Source organism: Glossina fuscipes, unplaced genomic scaffold (assembly GCF_014805625.2).
Source record: "Glossina fuscipes isolate IAEA_lab_2018 unplaced genomic scaffold, Yale_Gfus_2 150, whole genome shotgun sequence".
NCBI classification, from domain to species: Eukaryota; Metazoa; Arthropoda; class Insecta; order Diptera; family Glossinidae; genus Glossina; species Glossina fuscipes.
This window is the reverse complement of record NW_023998493.1, coordinates 1,904,915-1,923,433: the sequence shown is the minus strand read 5'-3', so window position 1 is coordinate 1,923,433 and position 18,519 is coordinate 1,904,915.

Here is an 18,519-nt window from a genome sequence, read left to right as displayed (position 1 = left end):
CGACGGCAGCCAGCTAATATTCTAGAGTTATTTTTCTTTTCTTACGATCATGGCAATGGGTATAAAAGATTCGGTGACAACTGAATATAATTTTCTTACTTGTTATTATTTGCAAATATTCTCAATTAATGAACATGAAGCAATGTAGAGTGTGGTGGTCGGTTGAGTACCCCGGAAAAATTCCATATTCAAATTTACTCGAACCCTGTTCAACTAATTTTAGATAAATTCAGTTTAATAGCGCCACATATATGTACCTATAGAATTACTCTTAACGGAAATACTTTTTCACCTACTTTTATAAAAAGAAATTCGTGTAAAAAAGTTTCAATTTATTCCTCTGGATTGCATTATGTCAAAAGTAGTGGATGTAAATTTGTCGAGAAAATCGGGGATAAGGAAACATGATTATAGATAATTTCTCCGTATTGTGGTATGTAATTACGACAAACGCGTATGTCTGTAACAACTAAAGTAGATAATCTGGGTTAATCAAGTGCTATGGAGTAACTTTAGCTTTCAAATCAATGCCTTCTAGAGTAGGCAATCTGGATCAAATAAGAGCTACTGCAATTACGTACACGCGCGAAAACTAGAAGAGACAGTCATCATGCTCGTTGCAATGACAAGTCGGTTAAAGTCTGTATTCTGATTACATTTCTATTCATTTGCGTACACATTGCCTGATCAAAATACTTGCCGTGTTTTAACTATCTGTTTTGTACTTTTTACTTCCAACTTCAAACTAGCAAATATCTGCCTTAATTACATATCGTAATCAATTCAATTCAGATTGTACGCCAGTGATTTTTCATAGTTTTGGAAATTTCAAAGGTGCTGGAAGATAGGTTCAGTTGCACTATAGAACAGATTAGGATACAATTAACTCGCGGGTTTCCAATGAATGTGATTGGGGCTGAGAAGTATGCAAGATATTAATGAAATGAATGAAAAATTTCTTGAAAAATTGCTTTCAGAAAGCCTTCAAAGCGTTTCGCATTTACTTTTCCTCGAATTCATCGAAAACAATGTTTCTTTTCAAGAGATTGTGAAGCACACATACAGAAGCTAAGTGTTTCTTCTCCTACACAAAAATGATTTTATAACTTAGGTCTAATGGAATCTGCCGCGTCACGAACTGCAATGCCAACTAAATTTTATATTCATCGTTCTTGTATGTTTTGGCATACTTCACTTCTATCATTAAGAGAATATGCATTTAAATGAAAAATATATATAAAAAGAAAAAAAGCCTACAAGTATTTAAATAAAAATACCAAGTTTAACTAAAAAAAAAATAACACAAACTTTCCTTCCATTTAGAACACAGAAAAATCAAAAACAAGTAAATCCAAGTTATTATATTTAATGTAAATATTATAGTGTAGGTCTTTATCCGGAAAAAACTTGTAATTAAAACTATAATGAATTAAATGTAATTTTAAAACCAAAACAACAGCCAAGTAAACAAAATGAAAGTAAAAAAAAGTGAAAGGAAATCGCAAGCATAACGATAATAATAAAAATAAAAAGCCAAGAACAACATAACAATTTACTTAAAAATTTTATTTCGAAAGAACACAAGTAAAACAAATGTTAAAGGTAAGAACGAAAGGTGAAAGGTAAAGGCAAGCAGTTGTATACATTTTTATGTACATCCTGCATCCTTGGTAGTATTAAAAATGAAGTCATAAAATTCATGTTCCGGTTTCTTCTGTCGCTTCCGCATTTAACAACAACATAAACGTAAACATAATCTACAACACTTACTATAACAATACATTTTCTGTCGTTTTATTTAATATTTTTCTTTTTTTCTTTCTTCTTTAACTCACCCACGAAAAACTTGCATACACTAATCTTCTCATTGCGTTTGAGTTTCTAGGGGTAGTGCTTCAAGAACATCATAATGTTTAGGCAGATACCTATGGTAATATATATTCAAGATTTTAAATCGTTTTTTATTTACATCGTCCTCCTTCTTCTGCTGGTCTGGCGTTTTTCCTAAGTGTTTTCGGAACGAAAACAGAAATATTGAATCTTGGTATTATTTTTCTTATAGTAGTGGAAATGAAAGTAGATGTGATACGCCTATAGATAATAGTAAACAAACAGATTGGTATTGAAAGGACTTTCTAACACGTGTTAATACATGACAAATATCGGTAAAAGTATTTGCTGTGTCGGTTTTATCAGTCCACTTTCTAAAAGTACCGCTAATTAAGATTATCATCGGAGACCCACTCCCCACCGAAAAAAAGTCAAATTTAATGAATTTAATGTAAATGATAGGAGTCCAAGAGTCAGTTTGCATTGATTCCAAGTTAGTTACCTGGTTTTTATTTATTTATTTATTTTTGTACCCACCGCTGGAGGATGGGGGTGCACTCACTTCGCCATAACACTTGCAACACCAAAAAGGAAGCTTCAGAGACCCTATAAAGTCGATATATTCTTATTGTTGACTTTCTCCTCGTCCGATATGATTAAAATAATTTTATACATTCCTCAAATGAAGATATATTTTCTGCTTAAATATGCGTTAATTCTAAAATAAATATGGTATGCATATGGCCTTAAATTAATTTCCCCCTTAAGAATACCAGCGATTTGGGTATCAAATAAAAGGACTTCGAGAGTACAACGACGAGGCGATGGGGTATGACGACGTACTGGATTAATTTTTTCGTTACAATACCGTTGACATGGGTATCACATATAAAGACATGGAGACTAGAATGAGAAAGTCTGTTAACTCTGAATTAGTTACGGTAGACGACACGTCTCTATACATTAATTTTTCTTAACAATATCTTTTAGTGAAGTAAATGGTGAAAGATAAATTTTTTATCACAATAAATAAAGGCATATGGCAAATATTATAATGGTGGTGGGTATGCGAGATCCGACTCGAACTGAATATAACTGTCTTATTTGTCTTTTTTTTTTCATGATCCGAAACTATGTGAGGCTGTAGTAAAATGTGCTATTCTCAGTCAAAGGTTAACAAACATAAAACCAAGTTATTTCAGCATGAACGCGTGTGAAATTGTTAAATCCGTATAACCTTAAGGATTTTCTAAAGTCATTATAAGTAAAAAAAATTGTTCTTTCCTAAGTGAAAAGGATTTTTGTTTAATTAAAATGTACGCCACACTCTGCATGAACTGATATGTAGATATATACGATATGGACTTTTCAACTTTTCCTTTCTGTTTTCGTTTTTTCTTTCTCTTTTTTTTTAATGAGAGCCAAACGCGTATTCATTTATGAAAATGAGGTTACAATTTTCCATAGGTTCTTGAAAAGAGAACTAAGAATTTAATTATTGTTATTTTAATTTTATTAAACAATAATAATTCATTACCGCCATCAAATAGCATGTTAAGATTGTTATAAGACATATCTTAGAGATTCAACACGATTCAAAGTCGTTTTTGCGAAATCCATTTGCCCACTATTTCCGAAGACTTCAGGCTGCAGGTTATAGTAATTGAAGTACCAATCGGGGGAGTCTCTTATTAGTGTAAAACCATGACGGCCAGAAAGAAGAAGAAGTGAATAAAGGGAAAGATGTAGGAAGGCTACCTAGTAGGTCAGTGTGTTCAGTCGGTAAGTGTTATGCCTTAACTGACTGGACACTAACTATGGATACGACCAAAGTAAACTCTACCTCAATGGGATTTAAACCCGCGAATACTGACTTGTTAGTCGCGTTTCTCAATTATTCGGCTGTTCTTGCGTATAAGTGGAAACGAGTGCTTCTTTATTCATTTTTTTTTCATTCATTTTTTTTTTTTCATTTGTTCAGACATATGGAAACATAAGAGAATGAAAACTTGTACGAAATAAAAGTGGCCTACTGAAGTGAACAAAAAATTTAGGCAATGAAAAACTTAAGAAAGGAATGGGAAAGAGGGATGGTGCCAATAGTAAGAGAAGATATCTTAAGGAACCGATAAATTTCTTGCAATCATCTTATTTAATCTTGATATGAAAAATTATTTTCACTGCAAATTTATTGGTTTTTCAAGAATTCGAATCTTTCCTCGAAATAATAATTTGACTTTTGCGTATGCAACTACTTGGTTAAAAGTTTTAGTTATTTTTCCACACACATTATCAGCAAAATTTGACACTTATGCCGAAGCTAATATTAGACTTTCCAAGCGCATTCTGCAATATGTTTTTTGAGAAGCTTCTCTTGATTAACTTTTGCAATATATAACTGACTATTAAATTCAAAAATTTTTCTTTTTTTTCATTGCTCGATGGCTTTTTTGGCTCCAAATTTCATCGAATCGTACGCCAATTTATAATATACCACATCCAGCAAAATCGCGGAATGTTTGTTTGCCCTGCAGCTTGATTCGTTGTTCTTCGCATTATCACGGCGTCTCTGTTTTTCATCACCCGTTACTGCTGAGGAGGACTTGCCTTTGAATTAAATAGGGAGGCTAATACTTCACGTGAATAGTCCCTTTTTTATACTCGTCAGCCAAGGATGCGGGGTACATTCATTTTGTCAAAACGTTTGCAAAGTCCAGAAATTAACTTCAGAAACCCCACACAATATACATATGCTTGATCAGCATCAAGTTCTGAATCGATTTAAGTATGCCCGTCTGTCCGTCTGTCTAACGATTGTTGTAAACTTTCTCCTAATCGTAAAAATGAAGCTTCGACTTCAAATTTGATAAAAAAAATTAGAATTACTTGCACGCAGGTTGGTATTGAAAATGGGCCAGATCGGCCGAAGGACACACCTACAAACTGAGAATACATCTTTTCAAACGGAATAAAAAATTGGTTTTTTGAGAATTAGTCATAAACTATGGCAGATATATAAGAAAAAGTTAGAACGCATATTATATGAGCGACACTGTACAAAATTTTACCCCGCCTACCCAACATTAAAGTGTATCAAAATTTTTTGTTTTTCGATACCTTTATAACAAGTTGAACCAAGCTTCGGAAACCCCGCAAGGTGTATAAAATTTTGACCAGTTTCAAAATTGGAATGCGCTAAGCTTCTCCTGCTCGTCTGTCCATCTATCCGTCTCCCCAAATATTTAATATTTGTGGTAAACACTCTCCCGCTAGCGAACATGAGACGTAAATTTAGACGTGAGAAGATTTGTGAAATGCATAATCCTGAACATCCTTTGTTTTAATATTATTTATAAGTCTGCTTATGTCAGGTTTGTTTGTCTGCCCGGCTATCTATTAAAATCGCGATTGCGATCTGAAATGTTAGGATTAGAGCGAAACATAAGAAAACAAACCATGTAAGTTTTGCTAAGCTCAAGAATTACGTCATACAATTAAAAGGTTTGTGTATTTCTTTATTTTTACCTGTGCTGGCGAAGTGTAAACGAAAATATTCCAGAATAACTTATTCTTTATTTTCCTCAAACTGCTAAACTCACTACCACTAAAATTTTGAAGATTTGATTTCTTTTTCAGTTTCAGAGATGCTACATGTGGCACATTCTTGACGTAAACCACATAATTGTTTTATTAGTTTAAAACTGACTATATTTCAATATTTCATTCATTACAAGAATATTTCAAGTCATGCGAAGTATTTAGGCAACGCTTTATCTGCTGTGAACTGCAAATTTCTTCTCACTGCTAGATTGTTTATTGTTCGAAATTTCACGATGAGCTTTTACGTAACTACGATAAATATACGCGTCACTGCACGTTTCAAAACCTATTGTCTGTTCTTGAGAACGCAAGCTAAAGCTGCCAGCAGGCGGGCGTCCAAGATATAGTGCAATCAAGAATAAACATATTTTGCACATATTCATTTGATGAAAAATTCTTCGAATTTTTTGTAAACATACATAAGCGTTAAATTAAGAGAAAAGCACTCATTTAGACGTGGAAAACTTTCAAGAGTGCGAGATAAAATATAAACTGAAACTCGAAATTGTTTCAGCACTTACGCAAATGTTACAAACCATAGCCACTTCTGTTTCTGCTTAAAACAAATCTGGGCATTTAGTGAAGCAAATATTTTCGAAAAATTATTAACGGAATATATATATATATACATGGGAAAAGAAAGTCTTTAAGATTCTCCGCAATGTTAGTCTCCATCTGCTCCTCAAGATAAATCTTCATTAATTAATTCGGCTAAAGGCAAAATTCCTTTCTTTGTAACATCTGTTTATGTGTTACACACCATGACAGAGCAAGACCGAAATGAAAATGTAAAATACATTTCTAAGTGAACTATGCATAGAATATTACGTATATTAATCGGCTCATTTCTAATGTATTTCAATGGAATTCACTTTCTAATACTTTTCTCATCCGGCCAGGGCCACGAACTTTCATTATTTTGTCTTTTTCATATATACATTTATTTTCACTCAATTTTAAAGTAACAACTGCGATATGCATAGTTTTTTGCAGAATTTAGCCGTATATGCCAATCCTTTAGCCGTATAGAGATCTTATAAAGACGTGTTTGAACGAGGGTAGAGGCTTCGGTATAACCATTGCTGCATGCAATGAAGTCGTATCATGTGTGCGAAGATGGCCTAATATACTACATTATGCAATGACCACATAGATTTCACGGGCGTCTGATATTTCATTGTCTACTTTAAAAAGGTGTCCTGGATGCCAAACTCTATCAAAAGCTTCCTTCGGTACGCTGGCTTTATTCATTTGTAGATCGATTTAATTTACATTTGCTACAAGTTTTGTTGTTATTAGAGTTTCCTACGATAAAATTCTGTTCAAGACCGTCTTTAATTCAGACCCTGAGGCTTAAGTTTTGATCTAGCCAATGCTTCAAATAGTTCATATCAGTTTTTGAAGAGATAACCTTACAAGTTTGGAGATGAAAAGCACAGTTCACGTCGAAATTAACTAAAGGAGGCGAACGGTCAGAACTTAAATCATAAGACATATTAATGTCTAAACAATATACGGCAATAATCGAGTAAACAGTGAAATCCACCAGTTCCGGGATTTTTCTTGTATCACTAAACCTGTTTTTTTTTTTTGTAACCGCTTGTAAAACTCCTTATCCTTAGGATTTTCGAGTAGTGAACCCCACCAAGGATTAAAGCATAATCGCTAAAGTAAAGTAAAGAATTTATTCCTTTGTCCAAGAAAGAAATTAATTGTTAAATAGCATTGTTTTTATATTAAGTAGATTACTTTACCTAATATTAATTCTATCCAGTAGGTTGGTGTAGGATTTATTATTTTTCAGGGCTACAGCATATGTTTGTTTATTGAGAAGTTGGCTAATATTGCTGAAACCGTCGATATCATAATTAAGTTGCGTAAAGTTAGACTCCTGGGGGGAGATTATCAATTTTTCGCTTGCTATACGAAACAAGGTTTTTGTTGTTCATGCGTAAATTAGTTTCCTGTATATTTAGCGACCTCCATACTTGACAGTGTGGTCTTTTCAAAAATTATCACAACGAGGGGGCGAATTGCTTACTTTTTTACACGTTCAGCATATAGGTTACGGAGAATACGAGTTTTAGGAACATTCGTTGCTTAATTGAAATGTTCTTTTTGTTGTCCTTCGAGCTGGTACGTAGGCAAGTAACAAATTATAAGACATAATGAGTACCTATAGACATGGTTTGTTAAGCGATCCCTTACTTTTGAATCACAAACCGTCTTTAAGTGCAATCAATTCTTTATTCGATTCAAAGCAATAATAACCGATCGTAATCTTTATTTCGACCGAGAACAAAACAGGTATCTTGATGTGCGTTCAACGCGGCTAAGCATGACGTAGAGAGACGATAAGTTCATTTTAGCGTGTAAAGGAATCACATTCATTTATCTCCACTTACTATGTGTGTCCCTTTTTAACCAATAGCTTCGCGTCGCTCGCTTGAGACACAGGGCCTGTGTTAGCATTGACCTCATTTATGCAATCGGTGAATACCTTAATTTAACTCTTCAGGATTGCATTCCAATAACTAAGCAAGGATACAATTGTTCAAATATCGCACAGAAGTAATAGAAAATAATATTTATAGCTTTGAAACAGCTGATCGACTAAGAAGCAATCCTTTTGTTTTTAAAATCGATTCGTTGCACTGCTTTGTAGTAGAAAAGTTTTGTGTGCGCTCTAATAAATGAAAAACACTATCTTTTATGAACGTTGGCAGATAAGAGCTCTCGGCATTGGCCATTAAGGATGAAATGGACGCTTTTGGTGCCTCGAGCAATGAGTTTATATCACCTAGCGAACGCTATGATATCAAACAGAATAAATGCACCTTAAGCGATTCCCACATGTAGGCCCTACTTTACTCTAAACGAGTTAAGTTGGACTACTTAGTGAATTAACATTGCTTTTAAATTATTTACTTTGGGTATGTAGTATGCAATTAGTACGGCCGAGACAGCCAACTATAGTAGCAATATATAATGAGAAATAATTACTACAGATTAACGAAAATTCCGTTTACGACGTTTTTCATTTATCACCAGAGGCTGGCGGCACAGTTGCCAATGTAATTTTTTTAAAGCACACTATAATTTTCCATTAAAAAATAAGAAAATATTTATCAACAAAAGAGCGGTCTTTGACTTAGTTAAACATATGTCCATAGCGAATATTTTCCAATATATGTTTAGGTATTTGCGGCAAACTGTCAAAGAAATTGGATTGAACTGCATGTTTAATTTCCTCTTTGTGCGTGACAGACAATTCTAATATATTTGTCGCCATGAATGTAAGAAAGCCGGCATGCGGCACACATTGATTGTACTGAGTTTGAAAACAGAACATAAATTCATATTTCCATGAAGTTATTCCTGTGGCTGCAGACTTCGCCTGGGGACAAAACCCCATACACCGTACTCATATTTGCACTAATGTATTATTTGTTGAGCATTTGATAGTTGTGCACATGAAAATACATATCGACAATTGAAACCTGAATGAAATACAAAATAATTTCCTTAAAATTCTTAATTTCACTGTAATAGTATGAATCAAGTGTATGAACTGAATAAAGTTTTGCGTAAGAAGCCAAAATGAAGTTTTTGTCCACGAGATGAAGTTACGGACAGGTAAAGCGAGGAGGATGTGAAACTGCCGCTGCTTTGCTTGAGAAATATTCCCTATCATTATTCTACACGTTTTTATTGCCTTGAAATCTGTCAGAAAAAAGGAAAATTAAATATTTATCTTTGAACTACCGGGATAACAGGTTCGGAGGCTACTTTTATCATGAATTTATCTTCTCGTGTCACACAGCATATTGGTGGTTTTTCGATATGCCAGGTACTTATAACTTTAATGCTTTCATTCCTCAGATCTCGTAGTATAAAATAAATACAAAATGCCTATCAAACATTTTCTTAAAATTCGATAGACGGGTGAAAGGCAAAAGGACTATAAGGTAACAAATAATGCGTACAACTTGTAAGCTAAATGGAAATGCCCTTAAATTAATCTACTAATCTTAATTAACCTAATCTAACCAGATTTGTAAATTTCTTACAAAATGGCTGGCGTAACTATTTTATGCAGTTTCCTTATTGTTGTTTTACGCTGCTACCCGTTTCTTTTTTTTTTTTAGGCAGATGTAGTCAGACAGATAGGAAACATTAAAAAGCGGAAATTATGTGTGGGTGGCTAAGTAGACGACACACATTGTTCATAAATGCGTTGCAGTTGGAGGTAATTCTCTTTTGGAGTAGAAGCCGATGTGTATTTGATTATATTTATTTCAAAATTTTTTTATAATGCTATATTAAGTTTGTGCGTCCGTCCTTCTTTTTTCCTGTATTCAACCTCTTAATCGCAATTCTTGCAGTATTTTGAAGAAATTCGGTACACCAGCCATTGCAGCATCTGTTATTTAAATATCCCAAAAATTTGGGACCTGCAGGTTGAACACAATAATACATGGACGGACATCACACGGACAAACGGACAGACAAGCTTGAAATAATTTTCTGAATCGATCTGTATAATAAAAGGGGGCTCTGTCTTAAGCCCTTCTGAATATTACGTACGTCCGGGCAAACTTACGTCAGACGTGATGTACGCTGCAATACCGGATCACTACTAACTATCTAAATTTACCTTTTTCAAAGAACGAAAAATGTGGGTAATAATTTAAAATTTTATTGCATTGCACCTCAAACTTTGATGTCTCACTTAACTAAATGCCTTAATAACAAAGAGGTTGAGTTATAAACAAAATCTATCGTGTTCGGACTGGTTTTCGAAGGAAAACCGTTAACCCGCTTTATACGTTTCAAACCTACACAGTGAGTGTACAATAACCGTTCTAGTATGCACCTAGTTGGGAAAAACAACAAAGACGCCTTTTGTGAAACGTTGCGAGGTAAAAATCCCAAAGTATCCTGAAATAGTGCCTATTTTTTGAACATTTTTGAATCAGTGAAGAGACTATTTATGAACACTTAATTAATTAATCAAGAGATCCAATCAAAGGCGTGATGGTCTGCTGCAAAAATAAAATTTGCAAAGATAATTTTCAAAATTTACTCTCTGAACAAAATAATCTAAAAAAAAGAAAATTAAGTTCGGTCGGGACCGAATCTTTTATACCCATCGCTGTTTATCCCAAAAAAAGACAAAAGAAGTAAAAGAACAAAATTCTCACGCTCTATAATATGGCGCAGTTGATTTCCTCTGTTTTCCAAATTAAAAAGTTTATCGTAGAGGCGTACAGACATATGGGCGTTGAAGGCCCTTCCTTTGAAAAGTTCAGGTCAATTCCAAATTCCTTCGCAAATTTGTAGGCGATGCCTTAATTTTCACTAACAGTAGAATGTTTACCGAGATACTATAAAGTTGGACAGATGGGCAGGTGGATGTATGAACAGAGGGACACGTTAAGGCGCATACCAGATTTGAAACTGGCCAAGAATTTATATAATTTATGGGGTTTTTGAAGCTTCTTTCTGTGCATAATAAACGTATTGAGAACAAAATTAAATTTTAATACACTATAATATTGGAGAGGTCAATTTTTTCTATTTTTTCTATATTTCGCCTATAATATACATCCTCAAATTTTTGTGCTATGCATCAAAAAAACAATTTTTTATCCCTTTTCAAAAACACACGTATCCCAACTTCACGCAGTCGTGTAGTCGTTTCCTTCAACCGATATCGTCCGTTTTCAATACCAATCTGCGAGCAAGAACTCCGAATGCTTTTGCCAAATTTGAAGTCGACAGTTTCATGTTTCTGGCCCGGAGAATGTTTACAAGAGTCATTAAACAAACGGACGGACAGTCAGACGGACACACGGACATACTTAGATCTAGTCAGAATTTGTTGCTGATCAAAAACACATATACTTTGTGAAGTCTCTGAAGCATTCTTCTGGGCTTTGCAAACGTTTTAAGAAAATAAATATATCCCTAATTTTTCGGTGATGGGTGCAAAAAGAAAGAAGTGAATCTTCCTAAAAAAACCTTTAAATAAAAAATTTAATTACTATCATAATCATTAATGAGCATTGGAGGCCATTAAAAGCAAAAATCTTTTACTATAGAAACGCAAACATATTTCAGGGTTATACGTAATTGACAAAAAAAAATAATAATAATAATAATCTTAAAAAAAATACTGAAACTGTTTAAAAGAAATTTAATTAAAGCCATTAAAAAGAGAATATTATTAAAACAGACTGAAGAACTTAAATAAATGAATACAACCTCAAGGATCGCATGACTAGCTAAGTGCTCTTGAGTAAATTATTTCAAAATACTGTGTACAGCGCTCATGAACATTACCCTTATTCCTCTAGTAATTGCACGAAAAAAACCTTTCACCGCTTTAGAGCCCATCGAGGTAAATTAGACAATTTTGGGGTTAGCTTTTAAAATAACGTCTCTTTAAACCGACGATGCAACAATTGACAAACGCCAAAATTGAAAATTTCGTAGCACTATGTGCAGAGCTATAAAAATTATGTTTACTTAATCCATCTAACTTATTCACGCATTTAGGTGCAGCCTTGATGGAATCTAGCTGATTATTGAAGCTTTCTTGGGGATATCATTGGGCTAGAATTTAAAAATCTAAAGTTCGAAAGTAAAAGGAAAGAAACTTCCCTTTTTTGGAAAAAAAATGTGGTCAATTCTCGGGCTAATTGCAAGCGGGCCGATTGATTTACGAACGCACCCAGGCCACGCATCGTTCCACTTTTTTCTTTTTCAATGTTGCTTCGTTCGTGAATTACGGCTAAATTTCGTTTTGTGTTACCTTTTGAAGCCTCTCTTTGATTTTTATACGATTTCCTATAAGAAACTCCGGTTCACTTTGCATCGTTTCGTTTTGTTTTGTTTTGTTTTTTTTTTTTTTCTACGACGCCAAGCGAGGTTTTGGTGTAATCTGAATTCAAACTTTTTGTTCTAAACACATTCTTACTATTGTAATGATGATTTCAATAGACTAGCATGGCTAATACATTCCCGAAGGCCCTTCTGACTTGCATATATACGTTTTTCTATTTGTTAAAAACGTTTGGCAAATTTAATATAAAAGTTTAATATAACAAAGTATAGAAGACTTTTTATACACACAAACGAGCCCCATATAGTTACAAAATTGACTGCGATTTTTTTGTCGATGCGCTGAGTGTTAAAGATTTGCTTACCCAACAGTACATTTCGCTTTGTTTTTTTGTGTATAAGCACATTAAGCACGTTGGGGATAAAAAATTGATTTGTTTGTGCGAACGTAACGTTTACCCAAATCATTTTGTTAAGAATTCACTGAATACGTAGAGAAAATTATAAAATTTCTTTATTTAATATTTGCAAGAAGGCTTCCTAATATTTATAATTTTCTTATTTACAATGAAAACGGTTTTGCGTCTATCTAAAAAGGGGTTCACGGAGCTCATTGAATTTTCAAATAAACTTTTTATCTTTTTACGCGATTGCTACTTACTATCCGTGACTTTTAGTTGCCATTTACGTTTGTTTAAATCAACATATTTTTATAGCTGGTTAAAAAATGTTATCTTGTTTACTGAACAAGAGTGCTGTGGCAGTTCATGGCTTTTGTGGGCACATTTTTTAAGGTAATTTTGTCATTCTTTTGCATAAACAATATAACAAGGCTGCCAAAATACAAGGTTTGCTTTGAAACGTTAGGTAAACAGAGCCGCGCAGAGAGTGAATAAATTTCAGTCTCATTTGCCAAAGATGCCTTAATCGTACTAAAAGGCATGCTGCATAAGATGAACATGCATCGCGAGATAACAAGAAATACTATTATTTGCTTTTTATACTATTTTATTCATTCTTTTTTGTTCGCGTTTTTCTTTGTATTTGAATATTTCCAAAAAAAAAGCAAGACAAATCTTTACTATTTAGATTCTTCTTTCACTCTTGAAAAGAGGGTAAAAAAAGTGAGTGCAAAAAAATATTCATCAGCATCATCACTGAATAAAAGAAAATATAAAAAATCCGGAAACGTTTTTCAATTTAATTTTATCAAATTATCGCGTTCGTGAAAGCACTTTATAAACGCTCCTAACTATGCATTTATAAGAACTAATGTCTAAAAGCCTTGACAACTTAACTGCGAAAGGCTGTGATATATAGTGATTGACTACGGCGAACTCTTATGAATAAATGATTTATTGTTGGAATCCTTTTTGTTAAGAAATTCAAAGACGTGCTAAAAGTTTTTTTCATCTTCATTATTCAATTTTTTTTGGATGAATGAAAACTTAGGTTTTGGTACAAGGTTATGTTAATTTCTTTATCTCGTGCGTAACACACAGCCACATATATGTCTATTTTCATGTCAATTTGTCTGTACATTGCACTTACATACATATCTGTCTACATTTAGATACATACCTAGTGGTCAGCGACGTACACTTACACATACAGCCATACATGTATGCTCACCTTACTATTTTATTTCTTCATTAGACTCACTATTGGTTATTGTGCCTGCGTGTCTCTTTCGTTAATTAATTTGCACTGTTCGTCTTTCTCAAAGAATAGTCTGACTATCTAGTTATATGTAGTATGATGATTCACTACGTGTATTGCTTTAAATAGACGTTCATCTAGCCTATTGAAGGTCTCTTTATTTGCCCTTGTAATTGGTGTTTACAATCGTGCTTGCTTTCAAATCTGCTTGATTGGCTGTATATACAAATCATCATTTTTATATCAAAGTAACACGTTAGGCACTGTATACTTGAACCGGGTTTTCATTGGCTTCTATTTTCACTTCGGGGTACAGTGTCGCGGTACGATTTCCTAAACCATATTCCCCGTCGACCTACGTTGTTCGTTTTAAAATATCCTTTGACATGTGAGCCAAAGACTTTTGGAGACCAGATGCTTGCGAAAATAATCAGGTTTATCAGAAACAATTGTCCTCATATCAATCACGCACGCAGTGGAGATCGCGTATGATTTATATAATAATGCAAATTGCATCGCTAAAAAGAGATTGATGCTACCATATATAATCAAATTTTATATATTCGCCACTCCTAAATTTATCATATCAATAATTACAATAAAGAATTAAATATTCGCCAGTCATTTCTATCTTTCTTTGTAACAGCCATGACGGACTTTTGCGAAAGTATGTGCAGGAACTCGAATTGAGTATTCAAAACGGTTATGATTATTCTATGATTGGCAAGATTCTTCTCTGTCATCTCAATTGTTTGATCCAAGTATTTATTAACAAAGTCTCAATCGACTCAGTCATTATTTCACTGTTTATCAGTTTTTGTAGATGCTTGTGTGTTGGTAATTGTTTCAGTGAGATAATGAAAAGAAATGAATACACGGATGTACTTCCAGAACGGTAAAGCTACATAATTTTATTTTACCTTTTATTATCACTCAATATTATTAATTTATGGAAAAAGTTTTTTTCAAGTTATTTTTACCTCAAGTTAGTTCTTTCTCCCCAAAATATATTGAATTGAATTCTTTTCTTTTATTATTGTTATTTTACATTCGCTTATTCGCGCATCTTCATTTATTTTCGCAATCTATCTATATAAAATATTCATAGGGCTGCTGCAACAGCATGAAATAAATTACATTAAAAATACGAAAAGAAAAAGAAATAATCGTTAATTTTACGTTATGGTTACTGAAAATGAACGACTGTATCCAATAAGAAAATTAATTAAGAAATAAACGAATTGCAATTGAAAAATATGCTGCTTTACGGGACTTCGTAAATTTGAAATATTCGTTTTGCACCCTTTTCACATTAACATTACGGTACTTTTAAATTATCTTATTAAGATTATTGAAAGAAAATTTTCATTGGGATTTTTTCTCCCCAGAAAATCTTGAATATTATCATGAAACAAGTAAAGAAAATTTCAATAACAGCATTATCGTAAATAATTTATAGCCAGTGTGGTACTTTCTCTTAAATTGCGACAAGAATCCACAGATTTTATATAAAGTAACTAAATTTTCCACTGAGTGAAGCAATAGGCAAACACATACAAACTGTTTGTTCAAGAGTAAAGCAAAAAGTTTTCATCCCTCAGATAATTTTGTACAAAAAAGAAAATAAGTCTTAATCGAACCACAGAGTTTCATACGCTTTTCAATTACTTGTTACTTGTTTTTTTTTTTTTTTTTTTTCTTAAATTTTTATTGAACCAATTGGGCCTAGAAAAATAATGTTTTAAATGGAAAAAAAAAGTCGTAACTGGGACACGAACTCCAAGAAGATGGACACTGTAAATATGATTTTAAATGTACACTCTATAAAAGGCTATCAATCGTGTACAAATCGCCTTAATGCATATGCTAATCAATCTATTCACTACGATGCACGCTCTACAAATCGCGGAAGTCATATGGAAAAAAGCTCTTTTTCTTACAAAAAATTTCTTTTCTTGGACCTCATAATTTGTTTGTACTGTAAAGCCCCTATTTGTTATGGTGCCGTAATTGAACTTACTACCCCAAAGAAAGAGAAACATTGAATTTCTTTGACTGGCTTATCCATCACCCAGAGTATATTAAACAATCATGAATTATAATTTAACTCAAGATAGTTTTAAATTTCCATAACTCACTCTTACTAATGTAATTCGTATTCACTCATCACTTACTCTATTATAGCTTATGTTTTTATTAAAGATATTTTTTTTTATATCTCGCACGTCTGCTCTTCTCGATGACCGAAAAAAGAAGAGGGAGCCCAACGTAAATCCGACTTCGTAAGTCGTGTTGGTTGCTTCTGTCCTCTTAATTGGTGTTGTCCACGGGTCTTTTGATCGAAACGGGTGATTTCGAATGAGATCCAACCATACCTATGACACTATTATTATTGTCATATTTGAACGTATTTACATGAACTACTTAAGAATACTTGCTACAACCCTTAACCTAAAGTGGGGAACCGAAACAAGCTTCGACTTTGGTCTTCACAATTTTGGTTCAAATTAGAAAATAGCTTTTTTCTTGTTCTGCTTTACTGGCCACGCGATGAAAAGACTACAATTGAGCATTTCTTAGAGTTTCGCCAAGTCTCCGCCTTCATTCTTTTTCTTCTTTAATAAGTACCTAATCTACTGTAATAATATAATTTTACATGAATATCTATTCATATGAAAAACTTCGTAATTGTCAAGATATTAAGATACGTGTTAAACTCTTGCGTATTGCATTTATTATCGAACGATGGGAGTACATTCATTTTGTACAAATATTTACAGCATGCAGAAGGAAGTTTCGGAGGCACCACAAAGTGTGTATACGGCGTTCGTGATTAGCATCAACTTTAGAATCGATTGAAGTAAGTCCATCTGGTTACCTTTCTATGTTTATGGTAAACCTTCTTCTGATCGACAAAAAATAAATATTTCATGTTGAAAATTAATAAAACCACGTGGGTTCAGACAATGATCGAAATTAGTTGAAGAATATGCCCGCAATAGAGCCTAAACTGAGAACTCACGGAAAGTAGTCAACATTTTCCAGTTGGCAAAAATGAAGATATCGTCTACACATTTGCAGAACGGTTTGAAACACATCAGCGAACACGCCTACAATGCCCCCCTTCTATAAAACTTAGCACATCTTTGTTGTCCGTGTCTTTTGCTCGTTACAGATACGCGATATAAATTTCCATAAGATTCTACAAAAATATAAAATTCCAGCCACGTCCACCCATACAAGCTTATATTTTTTTTTTTTTTTGTTAATCTTCTGTAGGTTAACGGTGATGGGTAGAAAAGATTCTGTCGCAACCGGATATAATATTCTTACTTAATTTATCTTTAGACTGTGTAGACAATATTGAATTCTTAACTAACGGCTTTATATTCGCATTATTATTGTTAATTAAAACAAATGAATGCAACTCACAAGAAATAATTTACGAATACGTTTTTTAACTTTGCACCCCATCACTATTTCCCTTTACTCTTAACAGTTTAGCTAACTTGTGCCATCAAATCTTGTATTCCGTCGCATTGTTTTATATAAAGTTTTTGTTATATATTATTATACTATTATATTATATTTATATATATATATTTATATTATATACACATTTCAGATAAAGCGTTTTAATGTTGATTAAGAATCATTCTGGCTATTACCGGATTCGTTATTAGGATTCTTTCTTGTTCCTACGCTATTTAAGCATAATAGTAAGTTCATATGCAGTAAAATTAATGTACTTGGAAGAGTACTGTTTTAGTCAATTAGTATAACTTCACTATAGAAATGGAGCCTATGCAATATTCATGGTACTTTCATTAGACAAAACATTCATTACATTGTACTAAGCAAACAAAATGCTCTTTTTTTATTGCCACGACAGTGTATATGATTTTATAGAGACTTTTTCATGGAAATATAGGTATACATTGTACATTGCAAACCATAAGCATAAAAAAAAAACCAATACAAGACATGAAGGAAATGAAAACAAGTCGAAGCTTTATGACCGCGCAAGGACGGTCATTAAATATCCTACACCACTTCAAACACCACTACAATACTTGAGGTATGTTTATCGTAAATTGTATGAAAAAAAAATTGAAAATTGTATGAAACCTCAAAAAGAAAAAATTTTTTTCATATAACCTTTTCAAAAATAGTTCGTCATATGATGAATGGTCCTATTGAACAGATTTGTTGTTATTTCATCAAAATAACGAAAATGGAGATCTACAGTTTGAACGCAAACATGTGAATAACCATCAAATAGGCCGAATATATGTAAAGGGATTCTAAAAACGATTCTGCATAAAATGAAAAAGGGTGCATCTGGATACTGCATACAACTTCACAAACTTAATGTAGCTTTACAATAATTGATGTAGATTATAATAATTACCGGAAGTAAAGCCAGCCAGACAGTACTACTAACGGAAGGAGACAAACAGAACACAACTAATTAAATGGGTACAATCGAGTACAAATATTGAAATATTGAAATGTCGGGCAAGGCCGATTATTAAATATACCACTTCGCCTAATACAATTTTTCATTTGCTTTCATAATAAAAG